This window comes from Sebastes fasciatus, chromosome 8, assembly GCF_043250625.1.
Source record: "Sebastes fasciatus isolate fSebFas1 chromosome 8, fSebFas1.pri, whole genome shotgun sequence".
Classification (NCBI taxonomy): Eukaryota; Metazoa; Chordata; class Actinopteri; order Perciformes; family Sebastidae; genus Sebastes; species Sebastes fasciatus.
This window is the reverse complement of record NC_133802.1, coordinates 6,316,300-6,325,656: the sequence shown is the minus strand read 5'-3', so window position 1 is coordinate 6,325,656 and position 9,357 is coordinate 6,316,300.

Sequence of the window (9,357 nt, the reverse complement as noted above, 5' to 3'; positions counted from 1 at the left end):
ATCCGCTCCTTCCATTCTTACCTTTCACAATAAAAGCCCTACACATATACACTGTGTAACTGTTTTCAGGTAGCATGGTAGTAAAACAGCTGCCTGCTGCATCTGGAAACAAGGTTGATGAGAGTGAAGTTGCACTAGGAGCGAATCTTCTCACGTTAAATATAATAATTTGATCCAATAAAAATGATAAGTGCAGCTTTAAAAAAAATTATTAAAAAGCGTGTTTACTAGGAGTACATAGACTAGAGCTGACATTGTGGGAGGACAGTTGTTGAACCTTCTGCCACTGTAACTTCTAACACACCTCAGCACGTCATTATTTTTCCATTCCCATCATCATCATCACACCGGCTTTAATACACTGTCAGTTATTGTGTAGCTTTTGTGTGAAGGTCTAAATACAGACGAGCAGATGTGGTTTGATATGAGCCTGATTATGAGCTGTTGTTGAAAGTGTCAGATTAAAATTGAATTAGGAGGCGATGACTGAAGCTTGCCACTAACACAGCATGGCTGCATTTTTAAATCTCTATTATAGTCCATGAGCCAGGGGGTTGGTTGTTCCACGTTGGAGGGATCATGTCTCATGGTGCTTGTTATAAAGGTCTTTGTCCCTAGTGTTGGAAAATGCATGATAGCATCGCAGCAATGGTAGCTTTATGTGTTGCTTTCTATTTCTATGTCCTATTTTTCATCCATTTTACACATAGATCCAGTATAAAAGAGGGTGACCAATGCATAATATCATGAAGTCATGTCATTTTAAAGCTTAAACTATAATCTATCCATCGGTCACATTGTCTTGACACTGATGTCAAGAGATTTCGACCTTTGACCTCTAATGCTGCAATGGGGCAAATTCTGAATGCCACAGCAAATGCCCTTATAACTAACTTCATATTGATCTGATGTGCCCGTGGATAGTTCCAACATAAAGGGCACAAAATGAGCTTTAACATTATACATTACATGAATAACGACAATAACAACATTTCTTATCAGAATAAACGTAACTTTGTGTAGTTTGTATCTGATAGAATGTTCAGAACTTTGCATTGGATTCTGTTATTGGGGCAGTTGTAAATGGCTTTCTTAGCAGCAGAAACACAAAATAATACATAAACTCAAAAAACTTTCCTAAGAAAGTAATTCTCTACCAGGTTTATCCAATATTTCATATTTTCCCACTCTAACCCCATTGTCAATGTAAACATGTTACAACTGATGAGGCCCCTATTCAGTAGTAATGGTTTATATTCCAGGTGATATTTGAAAATGATGTTCACTTTTTCATGAAGGCATTAAACTTGGAACACTTGTACAGTTTGGGGCCCTGAACATCTTCAGATATGGAGCCATCGCAAAAACGCCTCTTGGCGGCCATTTTATTTTCCATCAAAACCAAATTATGTATTTTGCATCATATTTCCTGAATCAAACATGATAGCTCTAACAACCTACCTCAGTCCAAGGAGGCTTATTGGCATGAGTAACATACGTTTACATTACTAAGCAACGGGAAATTAAAAACTAAAATATGGTCCTCTCTCTAGGTTCATGGTGGAGAGGAGGCCATGTTGCTCGGGCTCTGGCTCTATCTATTCGGCGTGGAGAGGAGGTCGTGTTGCTCGGGCTCTATCTAACTGGTGTGGAGAGGAGGTCGTGTTGCTAGGGCTCTATCTATCTTGCGTGGAGAGGAGGTCTTGTTGCTCTGGCTCTATCTGGTTGGCGTGGAGAGGAGCTTGTGTTGCTCTGGCTGTACTGGTTTGGCATGGAGAGGATGTCGTGTTGCTCTGGCTCTACCGGTTTGGCGTGGAGAGGAGGTTGTGTTGCTCTGGCTCTATCTGTTTGGCATGGAGAGGAGGTTGTGTTGCTCAGGCTCTATCTGTTTGGCGACGCCGGGAAGCTGCTTGACATCCTCCTGGATCCACCTTCTCACATATGTTCACATTATATGTATTAGCTTTTGTCATATGGATTGTCTATGTTGTTACTCTGTACACATGACATCTATTGCACGTCTGTCCAATCCTGGAAGGGGGATCCCTCCTCTGTTGCGCTTCCTGAGGTTTCTTCAATTTTTTTCCCTATTAAAAGTTTTTTTTTTGTTAAGTTTTTCCTTATCCGATGAGAGGGTCGTACTGTAAAGGTCAGAGGGGGTCGTATCCTGTACAGATTGTAAAGCCCCCCGAGGGAAATTTGTGATTTGTGATTTTGGGCTATACAAATAAAATTGACTTGACTTGAGCACAGAAAAGGTGATGTCTACCCTTATGTTTTGATTGGCCAGCGTTTACAGTGATACCATACACACTATGTCTGTTGCATGTATGTAGTATAGAGTTTTAAAAACTGATTCCTTTTGTTCATTAACCCTGACAATACAGTGACTGTAAAGAGTAGAGTATTAGCCTGCTCCCTTACAGAAGCCTTTAGTATTTAGTTTAGTCTGGGTTCATCTGGATAAAGCTTACTACATGACAGGCATCTGCTGAAGTTCAATTCTGGAAAAAGAGCAAAGAGGAAAAAATTACAGAGTCAAAACCACTCTGGGAAATTTTCCACAAAAAAAGTAGACACATCGCCTCCATACACACACACACACACACACGGTCTATTCATAGTACATTCATTTATGTCTTTCCAAGCTGTATTTCTTTGGTTAGACATCTTACTGGCAGATGAGACACCAAAAGGATTATCCCTGTAATTAATTAAAAACTTGAGATTGAGATTGGCCAGATTCAGAATCAACCATACCACCCACATCAGCACAGTTATGTATCTATGTATGTATGTATGTATGTATGGCTCACTTTCACAAACAGAACAGTGTACAGAGTAACAAATGCCAATGGCTGACTGCCTTCTTAGTCATCACAGCATTGGAGAAAGTGTTTTTTTATTATAGCTTTACACACAGTGATCCAGTATAGAAATCGGACCAAAGTCGGGTGTTTAAAGAGCACTCAGTCCCGAAGTTACCTTCTGTGCAGTATAAATCACAACATTGTCAGGCTAAGTAATGAGATTGTTTTGATCTAGTAATACACATTCATCTGTATTAGTGTCAACGCTACCGCTATCTCTCTCTCTCTCTCTCTCTCTCTCCCTGTATGTCTCATTCACACAGCTAATAAAGAGTTTATTTCCTGTCTGGCGCAGATAGACGAGTTACTCAGATTCTTCATTTATGCTTTCACGCGTTGTCATGACAATGAAAAATGAATGGGAAGTACTGTCCATGTGACTGTCCTGACTACTGTTGCTAAAGCACGTCAGTTGGCTAACAGGGTGAATAATGGATTTCTTTTTCAGTACACTAGCATTTTTTTTTTTTATATGTAATGAAACTTCCCCTTTTTTCACTGCCGGTGCCCAGTGTATGATTAGCCAGACAGAAACTGTCAGGAGTGAACCCTAAACAAAGTTAGGTCATGTCAAAAAAAAAAAAATGTTTCCTTGGTGGTACATTAATGAAAACCATATTAAACTGTCAGTACAGTACACAGGTCCAGTAGCTACTGCTGGAATGTGTGGGGGAGTCACTGTTGTCAAAACAATGATTGAACTGTTTGGGAGTTACTAAGACTTTCAGGCTTCGGTTTCAGGATGATCAGCAGAAAATAATCTGTGCGGGATAAGAAAATCGTCTTGAGTTGGTGTTCTTTTCTTCTCTCCCTGGGCCTCCTCTCTCAGGTTTACCCTCATGTTCACACTGATTCTGACCCCTATAAACAGCTGTTCTCATACACTGTAGCTATTCCTAAAAAAAGTAACTATAATTCGTATGTAACCCACGTATAATCAATTTGTATACAGTCCAAGTAATCGCGGACAGCACAGCTGACGTAGGATATAAAGAGTGACAAAGTCCGTGTAGGGAGGAGGGTCGGAGTGGATGGGTGGGTCAAAAAACACCAGACTTTCAGCCAGGAAATTACTGGTCATGTCCTGTCTGACAAAAGTCCTCATTGACTCATTTGTTATATAACTTCATAACTTAAGTGACACCACTTCCGTAGTTGTTTTAACCCAAATGTTGTCTTATTTGTCACGTATCTTCTGTACTTAATGCGGCAGTAGGCAGTATATTTTTGGCATCATCCTCCAAAATTAACACAGTGGTTCACAAACTGTGGGCCCCCCCCCAGGCATTACATAAATAATGTGTGATTAATTTGCAATTAATTACAATTAACTATGGACAGTCATGCGATTAATCGTGATTAACTTGTGAATCTTGAAGATTTAAAGAAAATTTATATCAAAACATATACGTCACATGTCTATCACACCCTCTAATAGGCTACTCTATCAAAAAGTAAGCATAAGCCAGATATACTTAGACCTTTCTGTATACTTTCAGACTTCAAAAAATCTAGCGCGGGACAGAAGACTTTGACCAATCACAGGTAATTTCAGAGAAAGCGTTCCTATAGAGCGTTCCTATTAGCTGTGCTCTGGCTGCTGGGCGGTGCTTGGTATTTCCTCAGCAGATCTCAACATGGCTGCTGGGTCACAAACTTTTCATTTTACATGTAAGCAGTACACTACAAGATGATTCTGAAAACATTTGAGGAGAGAAATAGGCATTACAGTAACAGAATATTGATTCATATTCGATCAGCGCTGCCTAGTTTGACCGTTTGGTCGGTGTTCATGAGTGATTGACAGCTGCTCAGAGACGGCAAGGCTCCAGATCAGCTCTGATTGGTTGTTTTCCTCGGTCTGGGAAATCTTGCAGATGCCATTAGGAGCACCAGAGGACACAGAGGCACATTTCTTTTCAGATTACCTGTCTCATGCACTACTCTCAGGATATAGTGACCTTTTTTTAAAATAACTTTTTTAATCATGTTTGCTACAATCTCCAATCCAATACCAACTAGTTTTGTTTCCTAAACACTATAAGGAGCTTGTGCAGGCGCACTGATGCAGGACATTTGTTGGAACCATTTAGCTGTTGCCAAAGACATGATGGTTAGGCTTTGGGGCAAAACAGAGCAGGAATCAGTGGGATGTGGCAATGAATGTGTGTCAGTGGCACATGAAATAGTGGTGTGATGGATTTATTAATGCACATGCATGCCTGCTGACATGAAACATAACCATCATGTGGCCGTAAATGACCTGACAACCCTGTGACACATTAACTCAGCAGCTGATCAGTCCAGCATCACGTCAGTCACACGGTTCATTAGAGCCACAAAACTTCCTAATTTCATTATTTCCTGTAACAATAGAAATAAGAATCAGAGCATAATATGATAGACAATGAATTATTATAATAGAATATATTTGTGGTTTGTGCCCCTTAAATGTAATAGGTCAAGGTAACTTAAAAAAAACAAGCACATTGGATTGTTCAGATACATTTTAGATGCAAAAATCCCTGGACAATAATAATTAGTGGATTCAGATATAGAAATCTAACTGAATTGGAAGCAGGAGAAGAGTAACTCTTCTGATTTCTTTGCTTGTACTGCTCCCTAGTGATGTCTGAGTAAAACATGTTTGACATCACAGACTGTGGAGGGATGTTTTGTTGAGTTCAACCACAAGATGCCACTGTTACACACATGCTCGTATGGTCTCAGCATACTGTATATAACATAATGTAGGTAGGTAAGAACAAAATGTCCTGACCTGTAGTTCGGTCGTGCGTTAAATTAAATAAGATTCACTAAAATTCATCTTGAATCTTGAAAACAACAGCTGACAAAACAATCCCACAACAAGGTCCATTTACTTACTTTCTCTATTAATTATTGAGTCTATAAAGTACCAGAAAACAATGTAAAATAGCCATCATAGTGTACCATAACACAAGGCGACGATTTGTTCCGACAAACAATCCAAAACCTAGAGATAAAGAATTTACAAAAATCAGCAAATCCTCACATATGACAAGCTGGAACATCTAGAGCTTTTGCTTTATAAATGTCTTTTAATAATGATTATCAAAATAGTAGCCAGTTAATTTTCTGTCAGTCAACGAATCAATAAATCAACTTATCTTTAACAGCTCTAATTGAAACTGTAAATGGAGATTGTTTCCAGGGTAAAGAATAAACCTTCAATCTCAATTTTTAAGCCAACATCGACGGGAAAGTGCTCCAAACTAAATTGGAACATTTGAACAATTTCATGGCAACCAGGCAAACTCCATCTGATGAGGATGATCACGTGATATGATCAAAAGCTACAGAACGGCTGCTAAATGGACAAAAAAAACATTAAATCAATGTCAATACTTTAAATATAAAGTATACTGTATCAGATGTTTATCTTATCAAATTATAAATGTGACTAAGGTAGAAACAAAGGCACATTGTCCACTGGAAAATGTTGTTTTAAAAGGAAAATACAATAGAATAAAAATAAACTTAGAAGAGGTTTAATAATCAGCCGTGTAGAAATTAAGTGCAATTTATTTAGTGGAGCATGGTAAGTACAGCAAATAACAGATTTCTATTCACGGTATCCTTGGGCAATCACTACATTATAGACATATTTCCTTAAAGTGGCATTAGGCAGAATGTTTTTGGCATCACTGAGCAAAAATTCCATAATAATCTTTCAGCATATTGTAATTCAGGTGTGTCTGAAAGAAAACTAGACTTCTGCACCTCCTCATGGCTCTGTTTTGGCCAATCACAGGTCATTTGAGAGAAAGAGCGTTCCTATTCGCTGTTCATTTAACTGAGCCAGCTGTCAATCACTCGCAAACTCCGATCAAACGGTCAAACTAGGCAGCGCTGATCAAATATGATTGAATATTTTGTCACTGTAATGCCTATTTCTCGCGTAAAATGTCTTCAGAAACATCTTGTAGTGTACTGTTTGGCTGTAAAATGAAAAAGTTTGCCCTGGCTGGTGGGCGGTGCTTGGTATTTCCTCAACTGATCTCAGCAGGGTATCACAAACTTTCTCAACTTTTTACAGCTAAACAGTACACTACAAGATGTTTATGAAAACATTGTATTCAAGAAATAGGCATTACAGTAACAGAATATTGATTCATATTTGAGCAGAGCTGCCTAGCTTGATCAGAGTTCGCGATCCGGAGGACACAGAGGCACATCTTTTTTTTTTCAGATTACCTGTCTCATGTACTATACTATCAGGATATAGTGACCATTTTATAAAAAATAACCTTTTTTAATAATATTTGCTCCGATCCTATCTACTGCTGCTTTAAAATAGGGATGGCGTGGATAGATTACAAAAACTGGAAAAATCATTGGGATTAAATGGTCAACATGACCTTTGTATGACTCTAGAAACCCAAGATGCATTTCACTGTAGTGTTTTCATTTGTTATGAAATTAACGATTTGTCTCAGAGGACAGACAAACTGTCGTCACCAATTAAAATGTGCACAAAAACATTTGTTGTATGTTTGCACAACAGCTTTGCATGACCGTATGTCATCAGGCGGATTACTAGCTGTTTAGTCTAGGTAACAAGCTACTTGGTCATTTATGTTGGTATAGCCTGTTACACAAGAAAGCGTGTTTCCATCTCCAGAGTATTTTTTTTACAATTGTCTCTCAAAGCTAACAAGATAAACTGAGTTAATGTACATTTAGTACTGCAACCAAACTCCGCCATATAGCCTGGTGTCTCTTCTATTCATTACGCTGTGTAAGTGTAGAGAAAAACTGTGTCAAGTGTAGAGAAAACAGCTGTGTAGAAAACTTTATACCACAAGGTGGTGCTCTTTCCATACAAAATAGTTCTATAGTCAGGAATATAAGCATGTGTTTACTGGTTACTTTACTTGGACTTTCAAATATGAATTTTATGCATTATGCAGCATCAGCAGAATGCAAATGCAAAACAAAAAGTTAATAAATGTGACTTGTTATTTATTGAATACAGCGCATCACCTTCTTTACCATCATCCACTGTCTAAAATCAGTTACACACTTCCTACAAAGAAAGACTGAAGGCAAACATTTGACTTACAAATCTGCATCTGATGTGCAATTAGCATGAGGGAAAACAGCATTAAAAGCATTACATTAAAGGATAAGTTCACTTTTTTGTCTTAATTCAATACTCACATGCCCAGACGTATATTGAAACAGTTATTGCTGTAATCCTTCCTGCTGTTAATACTGACCATTGAAGTTGGGGTAGGCAGAATTTTTTTTTTTTTAAATCTGCAACAGGGTCTACCACATATTTCATATATTCTTGCTCTACAGCCTGTTGAATGTTACCCATCAAAAATCAGTTGAACCTCAGTCGACTGTAGCATAGTGTCCTTTTTAGTTCATACAGGCATGTTGTGTGACAGCAGATTATCAAATCCTTGTTTGAATGATTGAAAGCGGGATGGGAGAAAGCCCTTGTTTATTTATAGACCGACTGCCTGCACATACATTTTCCCAGCCTCTCTTCTCTGTTTCCCATGTTGTGGCTAATACCCTGGGACTAACTGCCTATTTCACATCAGGATGCCACAGAAAAAATGAAGGTTACAATATTGTAACCCTTGTTCTATAAGCACAGGCGTAGCCCTTGACTGGACTCTTTGTGTAATACTCTCCTCGCCAATAAGGACGTGACCTATCGAATACGTGCGTTACCACAGTATATAAGGCGGCGTCCAGCACTACCTGGTATCCTACGCCCTGTTCCACGAGTGGCACAGGAGCGGCAGGGCCTCCTTGGTAGAGGGCTCTGCCTGAGCTTATAGAACTAGGGTTACAATATCGTAACCTTCGTTCTAACTCAGGCTCCGCCCTCTCCTGAATGCTTTTGGTACAGTGGGTGGAGCCCGATGGATGTACGCCACCACATCGACCTAACCACACTGATCCAGACTGGCTAAGGATTAGACACAGCAGCCCACCTAATGTTTGTGACCTAGGCTACTGCAGGGTAAAGCCATGGTCTAACAACACTCACCTTACCGGACAAGGACAACGACACCGCAACGCTGCGTGTAGAGTGTGCATAGAGTTTGTGACATATCAGATGCGACTTTGCCTACCTGTCTCTAGCATGAGGTGGAGGACAAAAAGCATCCAGTTGAAAGACCCTCGACCTGAATGACCTCCTTAAGTTATTAGGAACAAAGGAGGGGTTTGGTCTGAGAGTAGCCCTGCTGAGGTCACCACGAAGTTCACATTCTCTCTTAGCTGAGGTCAATGCAACACCTTTAAAGAGGAACGCTCTGGAACGAAAGAAACGAATGACCGGTCTGTCGCCAAAACCCTCATGGCAGGAAGAAATGGCTGCTGCATACACTTTAACTGTGGCACGAGACAGCCCTCTATCCATCAAACACTGTAAAAAAGGAGAGAATAGGGGAGCTAGTTTCCTGTCCTTGCACCAGCGTTA